Source organism: Rhipicephalus microplus, chromosome X, assembly GCF_043290135.1.
Source record: "Rhipicephalus microplus isolate Deutch F79 chromosome X, USDA_Rmic, whole genome shotgun sequence".
NCBI lineage: Eukaryota > Metazoa > Arthropoda > Arachnida > Ixodida > Ixodidae > Rhipicephalus > Rhipicephalus microplus.
The window spans coordinates 476582412-476597657 of NC_134710.1; positions in this window are offsets into that span (position 1 = coordinate 476582412).

Genomic DNA, 15246 nt, shown 5'->3' on the forward strand with positions numbered 1-15246 from the left:
GACACCATTGGATGTCGAGCACTTTTTAACACTGCCAAACGGCTGCGTGCGAGAACTACCATTTTATCGAGACCTGGGAGCGAGCACCACGATTGACTGCAAGCGACGAATGGTGTACGAGGCTTCAACCAGCCACCTTTTATATCCGGAACGACTCCCCGAACCGGCATTTCGGCAGCAGTGACAGTGGTGTGCACTCGTCCTTTCACAAGCATCTACTGCTTTTTCCAGATCTTGACACCATTGGATGTCGAGCACTTTTTAACACTGCCAAACGGCTGCGTGCGGGAACTACCATTTTATCGAGACCTGCGAGCGAGCACCACGATTGACTGCAAGCGACGAATGGTGTACGAGGCTTCAACCAGCCACCTTTTATATCCGGAACGACTCCCCGAACCGGCATTTCGGCAGCAGTGACAGTGGTGTACACTCGTCCTTTCACAAGCATCTACTGCTTTTTCCAGTTCTTGACACCGTTGGATGTCGAGCACTTCTGAACACTGCTAAACGGCTGCGTGCAGGAACTACCATCTTATCGAGGCCTGCGAACGAGCACGACGATTGACTGCAAGCGACGACTGCTGTACGAGGCTTCAACCAGCCACCTTATATATCCGGAACCGCACCCCGAACCGGCATTTCGGCAGCAGTGACAGTGGTGTGCACTCGTCCTTTTACAAGCATCTACTGCTTTTTTCAAATCTTGACACCGTTGGATGTCGAGCACTTCTGAACACTGCCAAACGGCTGCGTGTGGGAACTACCATTTTATCGAGACCTGCGAGCGAGCACAACGATTGACTGCAAGTGACGACTGGTGTACGAGGCTTCAACCAGCCACCTTATATACCCGGAACAGCCTCCCGAACCGGCATTTCGGCAGCAGTGACAGTGGTGTGCACTCGTCCTTTCACAAGCATCTACTGCTTTTTCCAGACCTTGACACCGTTGGATGTCGAGCACTTCTGAACACTGCTAAACAGCTGCGTGCAGGAACTACCATCTTATCGAGGCCTGCGAACGAGCACGACGATTGACTGCAAGCGACGACTGCTGTACGAGGCTTCAACCAGCCACCTTATATATCCGGAACCGCACCCCGAACCGGCATTTCCGCAGCAGTGACAGTGGTGTGCGCTCGTCCTTTTACAAGCATCTACTCCTTTTTTCAGATCTTGACACCGTAGGATGTCGAGCACTTCTGAACACTGCTAAACGGCTGCGTGCAGGAACTACCATTTTATCGAGGCCTGCGAACGAGCACGACGATTGACTGCAAGCGACGACTGGTGTATGAGGCTTCAACCAGCCACCTTATATATCCGGAGCCGCCCCCCGAACCGGCATTTCGGCAGCAGTGACATAGGTGTGCGCTCGTCCTTTCACAAGCATCTACTGCTTTTTCCAGATCTTGACACCGTTGGATGTCTAGCACTTCTGGACACTGCTAAACGGCTGCGTGGGAGAACCACAGTTTTATGGAGGCCTGCGAGCGAGCACGATGATTGACCACGAGTGACGACTGGTGTACGAGGCTTCGACCAGCCACCTTATATATCCGGAGCCGCCCCCCGAACCGGCATTTCGGCAGCAGTGATAAAGGTGTGCGCTCGTCCTTTCACAAGCATCTACTGCTTTTTCCAGATCTTGACACCGTTGGATGTCGAGCACTTCTGAACACTGCTAAACGGCTGCGTGGGAGAACTACCATTTTTTGGAGGCCTGCGAGCGAGCACGACGATTGACAGCGAGTGACGACTGGTGTACGAGGCTTGACCCAGCCACCTTATATATCCGGAACCGCCCCCCCCCAAACCGACATCTCCGCAGCAGTGAGAGTGGTTTGCACTCGTACCTTGACAAGCATCTACTGCTTTGTACAGATCTTGTAACGTTGGATGTCGAGCACTTCTGAACACTGCAAAACGGCTGCGTTCGCGAACTACCAATTTATCTAGACCTGCGAGCGAGCACGACGATTGACTGCAAGTGACGACTGGTGTACGAGGCTTCAACGAGCCACCTATTATATCCGGAACCGCCCCCCGAAGCGGCATTTCGGCAGCAGTGACAGTGGTGTGCACTCGTCCTTTCACAAGCATCTCCTGCTTTTTCCAGATCTTGACACCGTTGGATGTAGAGCACTTCTGAACACTGGTAAAGGGCTGCGTGCAGGAACTACCATTTTTTGGAGGCCTGCGAGCGAGCACGACGATTGACTGCAAGTGACGACTGGTGTACCAGGCTTCAACCAGCCACCTTATATATCCGGAACCGCCCCCCGAACCGGCATTTCGGCAGCAGTGACAGTGGTGTGCGTTCATCTTTTCACAAGCATCTACTGCTTTTTCCAGATCTTGACACCGTTGGATGTCGAGCACTTCTGAACACTGCTAAACTGCTGCGTGGGAGAACTACCGTCTTATCGAGGCCTGCGAGCGAGCACGACGATTGACTGCAAGCGACGACTGGTGTACGAGGCTTCAACCAGCCACCTTATATATTCGGAGCCGCCCCCCGAACCGGCATTTCGGCAGCATTGACATAAGTGTGCGCTCGTCCTTTCACAAGCACCTACTGCTTTTTCCAGATCTTGACACCGTTGGATGTCGAGCACTTCTGAACACTGATAAACGGCTGCGTGAGAGAACTAATATTTTATGGAGGCCTGCGAGCGAGCACGACGATTGACAGCGAGTGACGACTGGTGTACGAGGCTTCAACCAGCCACCTTATATATCCGGAACCGCTCCCCCCGAACCGACATTTCCGCAGCAGTGACAGTGGTGTGCGCTCGTTCTTTCACAAGCATCTACTGCTTTTTCCAGATCTTGACACCGTTGGATCTCTAGCACTTCTGGACACTGCTAAACGGCTGCGTGGGAGAACCACCATTTTATGGAGGCCTGCGAGCGAGCACGACGATTGACCACGAGTGACGACTGGTGTACGAGGCTTCGACCAGCCACCTTATATATACGGATCCGCCCCCCGAACTGGCATTTCGGCAGCAGTGACAGTGGTGTGCACTCGTCCTTTCACAAGCATCTCCTGCTTTTTCCAGATCTTGACACCGTTGGATGTAGAGCACTTCTGAACACTGGTAAAGGGCTGCGTGCAGGAACTACCATCTTATCAAGGCCTGCGAGCGAGCACGACGATTGACTGCAAGTGATGACTGGTGTACGAGGCTTCAACCAGCCACCTTATATATCCGGAACTTCCCCCCGAACCAGCATTTCGGCAGCAGTGACAGTGGTGTGCGCTCATCTTTTCACAAGCATCTACTGCTTTTTCCAGATCTTGACACCGTTGGATGTCGAGCACTTCTGAACACTGCTAAACGGCTGCGTGGGAGACCTACCGTTTCATCGAGACCTGCAAGCGAGCACCACGATTGACTGCGAGCGACGAATGGTGTACGAGGCTTCAACTAGCCAACTTATATATCCGGAACTGCACTTCCAACCGGCATTTCGGCAGCTGGACAGTGGTGTGCGCTCGTTGTTTCACAAGCATCTACTGCTTTTTCCAGATCTTGACACCGTTGGATGTCGAGCACTTCTGAACACTGCTAAATGGCTGCGTGGGAGAACTACCATCTTATCGAGGCCTGCGAGCGAGCACGACGAATGACTGCAAGCGACGACTGGTGTACGAGGCTTCAACCAGCCACCTTATATATCCGGAGCCGCCCCCCGAACCGGCATTTCGGCAGCAGTGATATAGGTGTGCGCTCGTCCTTTCACAAGCATCTACTGCTTTTTCCAGATCTTGACACCGTTGGATGTCGAGCACTTCTGAACACTGCTAAACGGCTGCGTGGGAGAACTACCATTTTTTGGAGGCCTGCGAGCGAGCACGACGATTGACAGCGAGTGACGACTGGTGTACGAGGCTTGACCCAGCCACCTTATATATCCGGAACCGCCCCCCCAAACCGACATCTCCGCAGCAGTGAGAGTGGTTTGCACTCGTACCTTGACAAGCATCTACTGCTTTGTACAGATCTTGTAACGTTGGATGTCGAGCACTTCTGAACACTGCAAAACGGCTGCGTTCGCGAACTACCAATTTATCTAGACCTGCGAGCGAGCACGACGATTGACTGCAAGTGACGACTGGTGTACGAGGCTTCAACGAGCCACCTATTATATCCGGAACCGCCCCCCGAAGCGGCATTTCGGCAGCAGTGACAGTGGTGTGCACTCGTCCTTTCACAAGCATCTCCTGCTTTTTCCAGATCTTGACACCGTTGGATGTAGAGCACTTCTGAACACTGGTAAAGGGCTGCGTGCAGGAACTACCATTTTTTGGAGGCCTGCGAGCGAGCACGACGATTGACTGCAAGTGACGACTGGTGTACCAGGCTTCAACCAGCCACCTTATATATCCGGAACCGCCTCCCGAACCGGCATTTCGGCAGCAGTGACAGTGGTGTGCGTTCATCTTTTCACAAGCATCTACTGCTTTTTCCAGATCTTGACACCGTTGGATGTCGAGCACTTCTGAACACTGCTAAACTGCTGCGTGGGAGAACTACCGTCTTATCGAGGCCTGCGAGCGAGCACGACGATTGACTGCAAGCGACGACTGGTGTACGAGGCTTCAACCAGCCACCTTATATATTCGGAGCCGCCCCCCGAACCGGCATTTCGGCAGCATTGACATAAGTGTGCGCTCGTCCTTTCACAAGCACCTACTGCTTTTTCCAGATCTTGACACCGTTGGATGTCGAGCACTTCTGAACACTGATAAACGGCTGCGTGAGAGAACTAATATTTTATGGAGGCCTGCGAGCGAGCACGACGATTGACAGCGAGTGACGACTGGTGTACGAGGCTTCAACCAGCCACCTTATATATCCGGAACCGCTCCCCCCGAACCGACATTTCCGCAGCAGTGACAGTGGTGTGCGCTCGTCCTTTTACAAGCATCTACTGCTTTTTTCAGATCTTGACACCGTTGGATGTCGAGCACTTCTGAACACTGCTAAACGGCTGCGTGCAGGAACTACCATTTTATCGAGGCCTGCGAACGAGCACGACGATTGACTGCAAGCGACGACTGGTGTATGAGGCTTCAACCAGCCACCTTATATATCCGGAGCCGCCCCCCGAACCGGCATTTCGGCAGCAGTGACATAGGTGTGCGCTCGTCCTTTCACAAGCATCTACTGCTTTTTCCAGATCTTGACACCGTTGGATCTCTAGCACTTCTGGACACTGCTAAACGGCTGCGTGGGAGAACCACCATTTTATGGAGGCCTGCGAGCGAGCACGACGATTGACCACGAGTGACGACTGGTGTACGAGGCTTCGACCAGCCACCTTATATATACGGATCCGCCCCCCGAACTGGCATTTCGGCAGCAGTGACAGTGGTGTGCACTCGTCCTTTCACAAGCATCTCCTGCTTTTTCCAGTTCTTGACACCGTTGGATGTAGAGCACTTCTGAACACTGGTAAAGGGCTGCGTGCAGGAACTACCATCTTATCAAGGCCTGCGAGCGAGCACGACGATTGACTGCAAGTGATGACTGGTGTACGAGGCTTCAACCAGCCACCTTATATATCCGGAACTTCCCCCCGAACCAGCATTTCGGCAGCAGTGACAGTGGTGTGCGCTCATCTTTTCACAAGCATCTACTGCTTTTTCCAGATCTTGACACCGTTGGATGTCGAGCACTTCTGAACACTGCTAAACGGCTGCGTGGGAGACCTACCGTTTCATCGAGACCTGCAAGCGAGCACCACGATTGACTGCGAGCGACGAATGGTGTACGAGGCTTCAACTAGCCAACTTATATATCCGGAACTGCACTTCGAAACGGCATTTCGGCAGCTGGACAGTGGTGTGCGCTCGTTGTTTCACAAGCATCTACTGCTTTTTCCAGATCTTGACACCGTTGGATGTCGAGCACTTCTGAACACTGCTAAATGGCTGCGTGGGAGAACTACCATCTTATCGAGGCCTGCGAGCGAGCACGACGAATGACTGCAAGCGACGACTGGTGTACGAGGCTTCAACCAGCCACCTTATATATCCGGAGCCGCCCCCCGAACCGGCATTTCGGCAGCAGTGATATAGGTGTGCGCTCGTCCTTTCACAAGCATCTACTGCTTTTTCCAGATCTTGACACCGTTGGATGTCGAGCACTTCTGAACACTGCTAAACGGCTGCGTGGGAGAACTACCATTTTTTGGAGGCCTGCGAGCGAGCACGACGATTGACAGCGAGTGACGACTGGTGTACGAGGCTTGACGCAGCCACCTTATATATCCGGAACCGCCCCCCCCAAACCGATATTTCCGCAGCAGTGAGAGTGGTTTGCACTCGTACCTTGACAAGCATCTACTGCTTTGTACAGATCTTGTAACGTTGGATGTCGAGCACTTCTGAACACTGCAAAACGGCTGCGTTCGCGAACTACCAATTTATCTAGACCTGCGAGCGAGCACGACGATTGACTGCAAGTGACGACTGGTGTACGAGGCTTCAACGAGCCACCTATTATATCCGGAACCGCCCCCCGAAGCGGCATTTCGGCAGCAGTGACAGTGGTGTGCACTCGTCCTTTCACAAGCATCTCCTGCTTTTTCCAGATCTTGACACCGTTGGATGTAGAGCACTTCTGAACACTGGTAAAGGGCTGCGTGCAGGAACTACCATTTTTTGGAGGCCTGCGAGCGAGCACGACGATTGACTGCAAGTGACGACTGGTGTACCAGGCTTCAACCAGCCACCTTATATATCCGGAACCGCCCCCCGAACCGGCATTTCGGCAGCAGTGACAGTGGTGTGTGTTCATCTTTTCACAAGCATCTACTGCTTTTTCCAGATCTTGACAACGTTGGATGTCGAGCACTTCTGAACACTGCTAAACTGCTGCGTGGGAGAACTACCGTCTTATCGAGGCCTGCGAGCGAGCACGACGATTGACTGCAAGCGACGACTGGTGTACGAGGCTTCAACCAGCCACCTTATATATTCGGAGCCGCCCCCCGAACCGGCATTTCGGCAGCATTGACATAAGTGTGCGCTCGTCCTTTCACAAGCACCTACTGCTTTTTCCAGATCTTGACACCGTTGGATGTCGAGCACTTCTGAACACTGATAAACGGCTGCGTGAGAGAACTAATATTTTATGGAGGCCTGCGAGCGAGCACGACGATTGACAGCGAGTGACGACTGGTGTACGAGGCTTCAACCAGCCACCTTATATATCCGGAACCGCTCCCCCCGAACCGACATTTCCGCAGCAGTGAAAGTGGTGTGCGCTCGTCCTTTCACAAGCATATACTGCTTTTTCCAGATCTTGACACCGTTGGATGTCGAGCACTTCTGACTACTGCTAAACGGCTGCGTGCAGGAACTACCATCTTATTGAGGCTTGCGAGCGAGCACGACGATTGACTGCAAGTGACGACTGGTGTACGAAGCTTCAACCAGTCACCTTATATATCCGGAACCGCACCCCAAACCGGCATTTCGGCAGCAGTGACAGTGGTGTGCGCTCATCCTTTCACGAGCATATACTACTTTTTCCAGATCTTGACACCGTTGGATGTCGAGCACTTCTGAACACTGCCAAACGGCTGCGTGCGGGAACTACCATTTTACGGAGACCTGCAAGCGAAAACGACGATTGACTGCAAGCGACGACTGGTGTACGAAACTTCAACCAGCCACCTTTTATATCCGGAACGACTCCCCGAACCGGAATTTCGGCAGCAGTAACAGTGGTGTGCGCTCGTCTTTTCACAAGCATCTACTGCTTTTTCCAAACCTTGACACCGTTGGATGTCGAGCACTTCTTAACACTGCCAAACGGCTGCGTGCGGGAACTACCATTTTATGGAGATCTGCCAGCGAGCACCACGATTGACTGCAAGCGACGACTGGTGTACGAGGCTTCAACCAGTGACCTTTTATATCCGGAACGACTCCCCGAACCGGCATTTCGGCAGCAGTAACAGTGGTGTGCGCTCGTCTTTTCACAAGCATCTACTGCTTTTTCCAGATTTTGACACCGTTGGATGTTGAGCACTTCTGAACACTGCTAAACGGCTGCGTGCAGGAACTACAATCTTATCGAGGCCTGCGAGCGAGCACGACGATTGACTGCAAGTGAAGACTGGTGTACGAGGCTTCGACCAGCCACCTTATATATCCGGAACCGCCCCCCGAACCGGCATTTCGGCAGCAGTGACAGTGGTGTGCGCTCATCTTTTCACAAGCATCTACTGCTTTTTCAAGATCTTGACACCATTGGTAGTCGAGCACTTCTGAACACTGCTAAACGGCTGCGTGGGAGACCTACCGTTTCATCGAGGCCTGCAAGCGAGCACCACGATTGACTGCGAGTGACGACTGGTGTACGAGGCTTCAACCAGCCATCTTAAATATCCGGAACCGCACTTCGAACCGGCATTTCGGCAGCAGGACAGTGGTGTGCGCTCGTCGTTTCACAAGCATCTACTGCTTTTTCCAGATCTTGACACCGTTGGATGTCGAGCACTTCTGAACACTGCTAAATGGCTGCGTGGGAGAACTACCATCTTATGGAGGCCAGCGAGCGAGCACGACGATTGACTGCAAGCGACGACTGGTGTACGAGGCTTCAACCAGCCACCTTATATCCGAAGCCGCCCCCCTAACCGGCGTTTCGGCAGCAGTGACATAGGTTTGCGCTCGTCCTTTCAAAAGAATATACTGCTTTTTCCAGATCTTGACACCGTTGGATGTCGAGCACTTCTGAACACTGCTATACGGCAGCGTGCGGGAACTACCATTTTATCGAGACCTGCGAGCGAGCACGACGATTAACTGCAAGCGACGACTGGTGTACGAGGCTTCAACCAGCCTCCATATATATCCGGAACCGCCCCCCCCCCGAACCGACATTTCCGCAGCAGTGACAGTGGTGTGCACTCGTCCTTTCACAAGCATATACTGCTTTTTCCAGATCATGACACCGTTGGATGTCGAGCACTTCTGAACACTGCTAAACGGCTGCGTGCGGGAACTACCATTTTGTCGAGACCTGCGAGCGAGCACGACGATTAACTGCAAGCGACGACTGGTGTACGAGGCTTCAACCAGCCACCCTATATATCCGGAACCACCCCCCGATCCGGCACTTCGGCAGCAGTGACAGTGGTGTGCGTTCGTCCTTTCACAAGCATCTACTGCTTTTTCCAAATCTTGACACCGTTGGATGTAGAGCACTTCTGAACACTGGTAAAGGGCTGCGTGCAGGAACTACCATCTTATCAAGGCCTGCGAACGAGCACGACGATTGACTGCAAGTGATGACTGGTGTATGAGGCTTCAACCAGCCACCTTATATATCCGGAACCGCCCCCCGAACCGGCATTTTGGCAGCAGTGACAGTGGTGTGCGCTCATCTTTTCACAAGCATCTACTGCTTTTTCCAGATCTTGACACCGTTGGATGTAGAGCACTTCTGAACACTGCTAAACGGCTGCGTGGGAGACCTACCGTTTCATCGAGACCTGCAAGCGAGCACCACGATTGACTGCGAGCGACGACTGGTGTACGAGGCTTCAACCAGCCTCCATATATATCCGGAACCGCCCCCCCCCCGAACCGACATTTCCGCAGCAGTGACAGTGGTGTGCACTCGTCCTTTCACAAGCATATACTGCTTTTTCCAGATCATGACACCGTTGGATGTCGAGCACTTCTGAACACTGCTAAACGGCTGCGTGCGGGAACTACCATTTTGTCGAGACCTGCGAGCGAGCACGACGATTAACTGCAAGCGACGACTGGTGTACGAGGCTTCAACCAGCCACCCTATATATCCGGAACCACCCCCCGATCCGGCACTTCGGCAGCAGTGACAGTGGTGTGCGTTCGTCCTTTCACAAGCATCTACTGCTTTTTCCAAATCTTGACACCGTTGGATGTAGAGCACTTCTGAACACTGGTAAAGGGCTGCGTGCAGGAACTACCATCTTATCAAGGCCTGCGAACGAGCACGACGATTGACTGCAAGTGATGACTGGTGTATGAGGCTTCGACCAGCCACCTTATATATCCGGAACCGCCCTCCGAACTGGCATTTCGGCAGATGTGACAGTGGTGTGCGCTCGTACTTTCACAAGCATCTACTGCTTTTTCCAGATCTTGTCCCGTTGGATGTCGAGCACTTCTGAACACTGCTAAACAGCTGCGTTCGCGAACTACCAATTTATCTAGACCTGCGAGTGAGCACGACGATTGACTGCAAGTGACGACTGGTGTACGAGGCTTTCACCAGCCACCTTATATATCCGAAGCCGCCCCCCGAACCGGCATTTCGGCAGCAGTGATATAGGTGTGCGCTCGTCCTTTCACAAGCATCTACTGGTTTTTCCAGATCTTGACACCGTTGGATGTCGAGCACTTCTGAACACTGCTAAACGGCTGCGTGGGAGAACTACCATTTTATGGAGGCCTGCGAGCGAGCACGACGATTGCCAGCGAGTGACGACTGGTGTACGAGGCTTCAACCAGCCACCTTATATATCCGGAACCGCCCCCCCCAAACCGACATTTCCGCAGCAGTGAAAGTGGTGTGCGCTCGTCCTTTCACAAGCATATACTGCTTTTTCCAGATCTTGATACCGTTGGATGTCGAGCACTTCTGAACACTGCTCAACGGCTGCGTGCAGGAACTACCATCTTATTGAGGCCTGCGAGCGAGCACGACGATTGACTGCAAGTGACGACTGGTGTACGAGGCTTCTACCAGCCACCTTATATATCCGGAACCGCACCCCGAACCGGCATTTCGGCAGCAGTGACAGTGGTGTGCGCTCGTTTTTCACAAGCATATACTGCTTTTTCCAGATCTTGACACCATTGGATGTCGAGCACTTTTTAACACTGCCAAACGGCTGCGTGCGGGAACTACCATTTTATCGAGACCTGCGAGCGAGCACCACGATTGACTGCAAGCGACGAATGGTGTACGAGGCTTCAACCAGCCACCTTTTATATCCAAAACGACTCCCCGAACCGGCATTTCGGCAGCAGTGACAGTGGTGTGCACTCGTCCTTTCACAAGCATCTACTGCTTTTTCCAGATCTTGACACCGTTGGATGTCGAGCACTTCTGAACACTGCCAAACGGCTGCGTGCGGGAACTACCATTTTATCGAGACCTGCGAGCGAGCACAACGATTGACTGCAAGTGACGACTGGTGTACGAGGCTTCAACCAGCCACCTTATACACCCGGAACAGCCTCCCGAACCGGCATTTCGGCAGCAGTGACAGTGGTGTGCACTCGTCCTTTCACAAGCATCTACTGCTTTTTCCAGATCTTGACACCGTTGGATGTCGAGCACTTCTGAACACTGCTAAACGGCTGCGTGCAGGAACTACCATCTTATCGAGGCCTGCGAACGAGCACGACGATTGACTGCAAGCGACGACTGGTGTATGAGGCTTCAACCAGCCTCCATATATATCCGGAACCGCCCCCCCCGAACCGACATTTCCGCAGCAGTGACAGTGGTGTGCGCTCGTCCTTTCACAAGCATATACTGCTTTTTCCAGATCATGACACCGTTGGATGTCGAGCACTTCTGAACACTGCTAAACGGCTGCGTGCGGGAACTACCATTTTATCGAGACCTGCGAGCGAGCACGACGATTAACTGCAAGCGACGACTGGTGTACGAGGCTTCAACCAGCCACCCTATATATCCGGAACCACCCCCCGATCCGGCACTTCGGCAGCAGTGACAGTGGTGTGCGCTCGTCCTTTCACAAGCATCTACTGCTTTTTCCAAATCTTGACACCGTTGGATGTAGAGCACTTCTGAACACTGGTAAAGGGCTGCGTGCAGGAATTACCATCTTATCAAGGCCTGCGAACGAGCACGACGATTGACTGCAAGTGATGACTGGTGTATGAGGCTTCAACCAGCCACCTTATATATCCGGAACCGCCCCCCGAACCGGCATTTTGGCAGCAGTGACAGTGGTGTGCACTCATCTTTTCACAAGCATCTACTGCTTTTTCCAGATCTTGACACCGTTGGATGTAGAGCACTTCTGAACACTGCTAAACGGCTGCGTGGGAGACCTACCGTTTCATCGAGACCTGCAAGCGAGCACCACGATTGACTGCGAGCGACGACTGGTGTACGAGGCTTCAACTAGCCACCTTATATATCCGGAGCCGCCCCCCGAACCAGCGTTTCCTCAGCAGTGACAGTGGTGTGCGCTCGTCCTTTCACAAGCATCTACTGCTTTTTCCAAACCTTGACACCGTTGTATGTCGAGCACTTCTGAACACTGCTAAACGGCTGCGTGCAGGAACTACAATCTTATCGAGGCCTGCGAGCGAGCACGACGATTGCCTGCAAGTGAAGACTGGTGTACGAGGCTTCGACCAGCCACCTTATATATCCGGAACCGCCCTCCGAACTGGCATTTCGGCAGATGTGACAGTGGTGTGCGCTCGTACTTTCACAAGCATCTACTGCTTTTTCCAGATCTTGTCCCGTTGGATGTCGAGCACTTCTGAACACTGCTAAACAGCTGCGTTCGCGAACTACCAATTTATCTAGACCTGCGAGTGAGCACGACGATTGACTGCAAGTGACGACTGGTGTACGAGGCTTTCACCAGCCACGTCATATATCCGGAACCGCCCCCCGAACCGGCATTTCGGCAGCAGTGACAGTGGTGTGCACTCGTCCTTTCACAGGCATCTCCTGCTTTTTCCAGATCTTGACACCGTTGGATGTAGAGCACTTCTGAACACTGGTAAAGGGCTGCGTGCAGGAACTACCACCTTATCAAGGCCTGCGAGCACGACGATTGACTGCAAGTGACGACTGGTGTACGAGGCTTCAACCAGCCACCTTATATATCCAGAACCGCCCCCCGAACCGGCATTTCGGCAGCAGTGACAGTGGTGTGCGCTCATCTTTTCACAAGCATCTACTGCTTTTTCCAGATCTTGACACCGTTGGATGTCGAGCACTTCTGAACACTGCTAAACGGCTGCGTGGGAGAACTACCATCTTATCGAGGCCTGCGAGCGAGCACGACGAATGACTGCAAGCGACGACTGGTGTACGAGGCTTCAACCAGCCACCTTATATATCCGAAGCCGCCCCCCGAACCGGCATTTCGGCAGCAGTGATATAGGTGTGCGCTCGTCCTTTCACAAGCATCTACTGGTTTTTCCAGATCTTGACACCGTTGGATGTCGAGCACTTCTGAACACTGCTAAACGGCTGCGTGCAGGAACTACAATCTTATCGAGGCCTGCGAGCGAGCACGACGATTGCCTGCAAGTGAAGACTGGTGTACGAGGCTTCGACCAGCCACCTTATATATCCGGAACCGCCCTCCGAACTGGCATTTCGGCAGATGTGACAGTGGTGTGCGCTCGTACTTTCACAAGCATCTACTGCTTTTTCCAGATCTTGTCCCGTTGGATGTCGAGCACTTCTGAACACTGCTAAACAGCTGCGTTCGCGAACTACCAATTTATCTAGACCTGCGAGTGAGCACGACGATTGACTGCAAGTGACGACTGGTGTACGAGGCTTTCACCAGCCACGTCATATATCCGGAACCGCCCCCCGAACCGGCATTTCGGCAGCAGTGACAGTGGTGTGCACTCGTCCTTTCACAGGCATCTCCTGCTTTTTCCAGATCTTGACACCGTTGGATGTAGAGCACTTCTGAACACTGGTAAAGGGCTGCGTGCAGGAACTACCACCTTATCAAGGCCTGCGAGCACGACGATTGACTGCAAGTGACGACTGGTGTACGAGGCTTCAACCAGCCACCTTATATATCCAGAACCGCCCCCCGAACCGGCATTTCGGCAGCAGTGACAGTGGTGTGCGCTCATCTTTTCACAAGCATCTACTACTTTTTCCAGATCTTGACACCGTTGGATGTAGAGCACTTCTGAACACTGCTAAACGGCTGCGTGGGAGACCTACCGTTTCATCGAGACCTGCAAGCGAGCACCACGATTGACTGCGAGCGACGACTGGTGTACGAGGCTTCAACTAGCCACCTTATATATCCGGAGCCGCCCCCCGAACCAGCGTTTCCTCAGCAGTGACAGTGGTGTGCGCTCGTCCTTTCACAAGCATCTACTGCTTTTTCCAAACCTTGACACCGTTGGATGTCGAGCACTTCTGAACACTGCCAAACGGCTGCGTGCGGGAACTACCATTTTACGGAGACCTGCAAGCGAAAACGACGATTGACTGCAAGCGACGACTGGTGTACGAGACTTCAACCAGCCACCTTTTATATCCGGAACGACTCCCCGAACCGGAATTTCGGCAGCAGTAACAGTGGTGTGCGCTCGTCTTTTCACAAGCATCTACTGCTTTTTCCAAACCTTGACACCGTTGGATGTCGAGCACTTCTTAACACTGCCAAACGGCTGCGTGCGGGAACTACCATTTTATGGAGATCTGCGAGCGAGCACCACGATTGACTGCAAGCGACGACTGGTGTACGAGGCTTCAACCAGTCACCTTTTATATCCGGAACGACTCCCCGAACCGGCATTTCGGCAGCAGTAACAGTGGTGTGCGCTCGTCTTTTCACAAGCATCTACTGCTTTTTCCAGATTTTGACACCGTTGGATGTCGAGCACTTCTGAACACTGCTAAACGGCTGCGTGCAGGAACTACAATCTTATCGAGGCCTGCGAGCGAGCACGACGATTGACTGCAAGTGAAGACTGGTGTACGAGGCTTCGACCAGCCACCTTATATATCCGGAACCGCCCCCCGAACCGGCATTTCGGCAGCAGTGACAGTGGTGTGCGCTCATCTTTTCACAAGCATCTACTGCTTTTTCAAGATCTTGACACCATTGGTAGTCGAGCACTTCTGAACACTGCTAAACGGCTGCGTGGGAGACCTACCGTTTCATCGAGGCCTGCAAGCGAGCACCACGATTGACTGCGAGTGACGACTGGTGTACGAGGCTTCAACCAGCCATCTTAAATATCCGGAACCGCACTTCGAACCGGCATTTCGGCAGCAGGACAGTGGTGTGCGCTCGTCGTTTCACAAGCATCTACTGCTTTTTCCAGATCTTGACACCGTTGGATGTCGAGCACTTCTGAACACTGCTAAATGGCTGCGTGGGAGAACTACCATCTTATGGAGGCCAGCGAGCGAGCACGACGATTGACTGCAAGCGACGACTGGTGTACGAGGCTTCAACCAGCCACCTT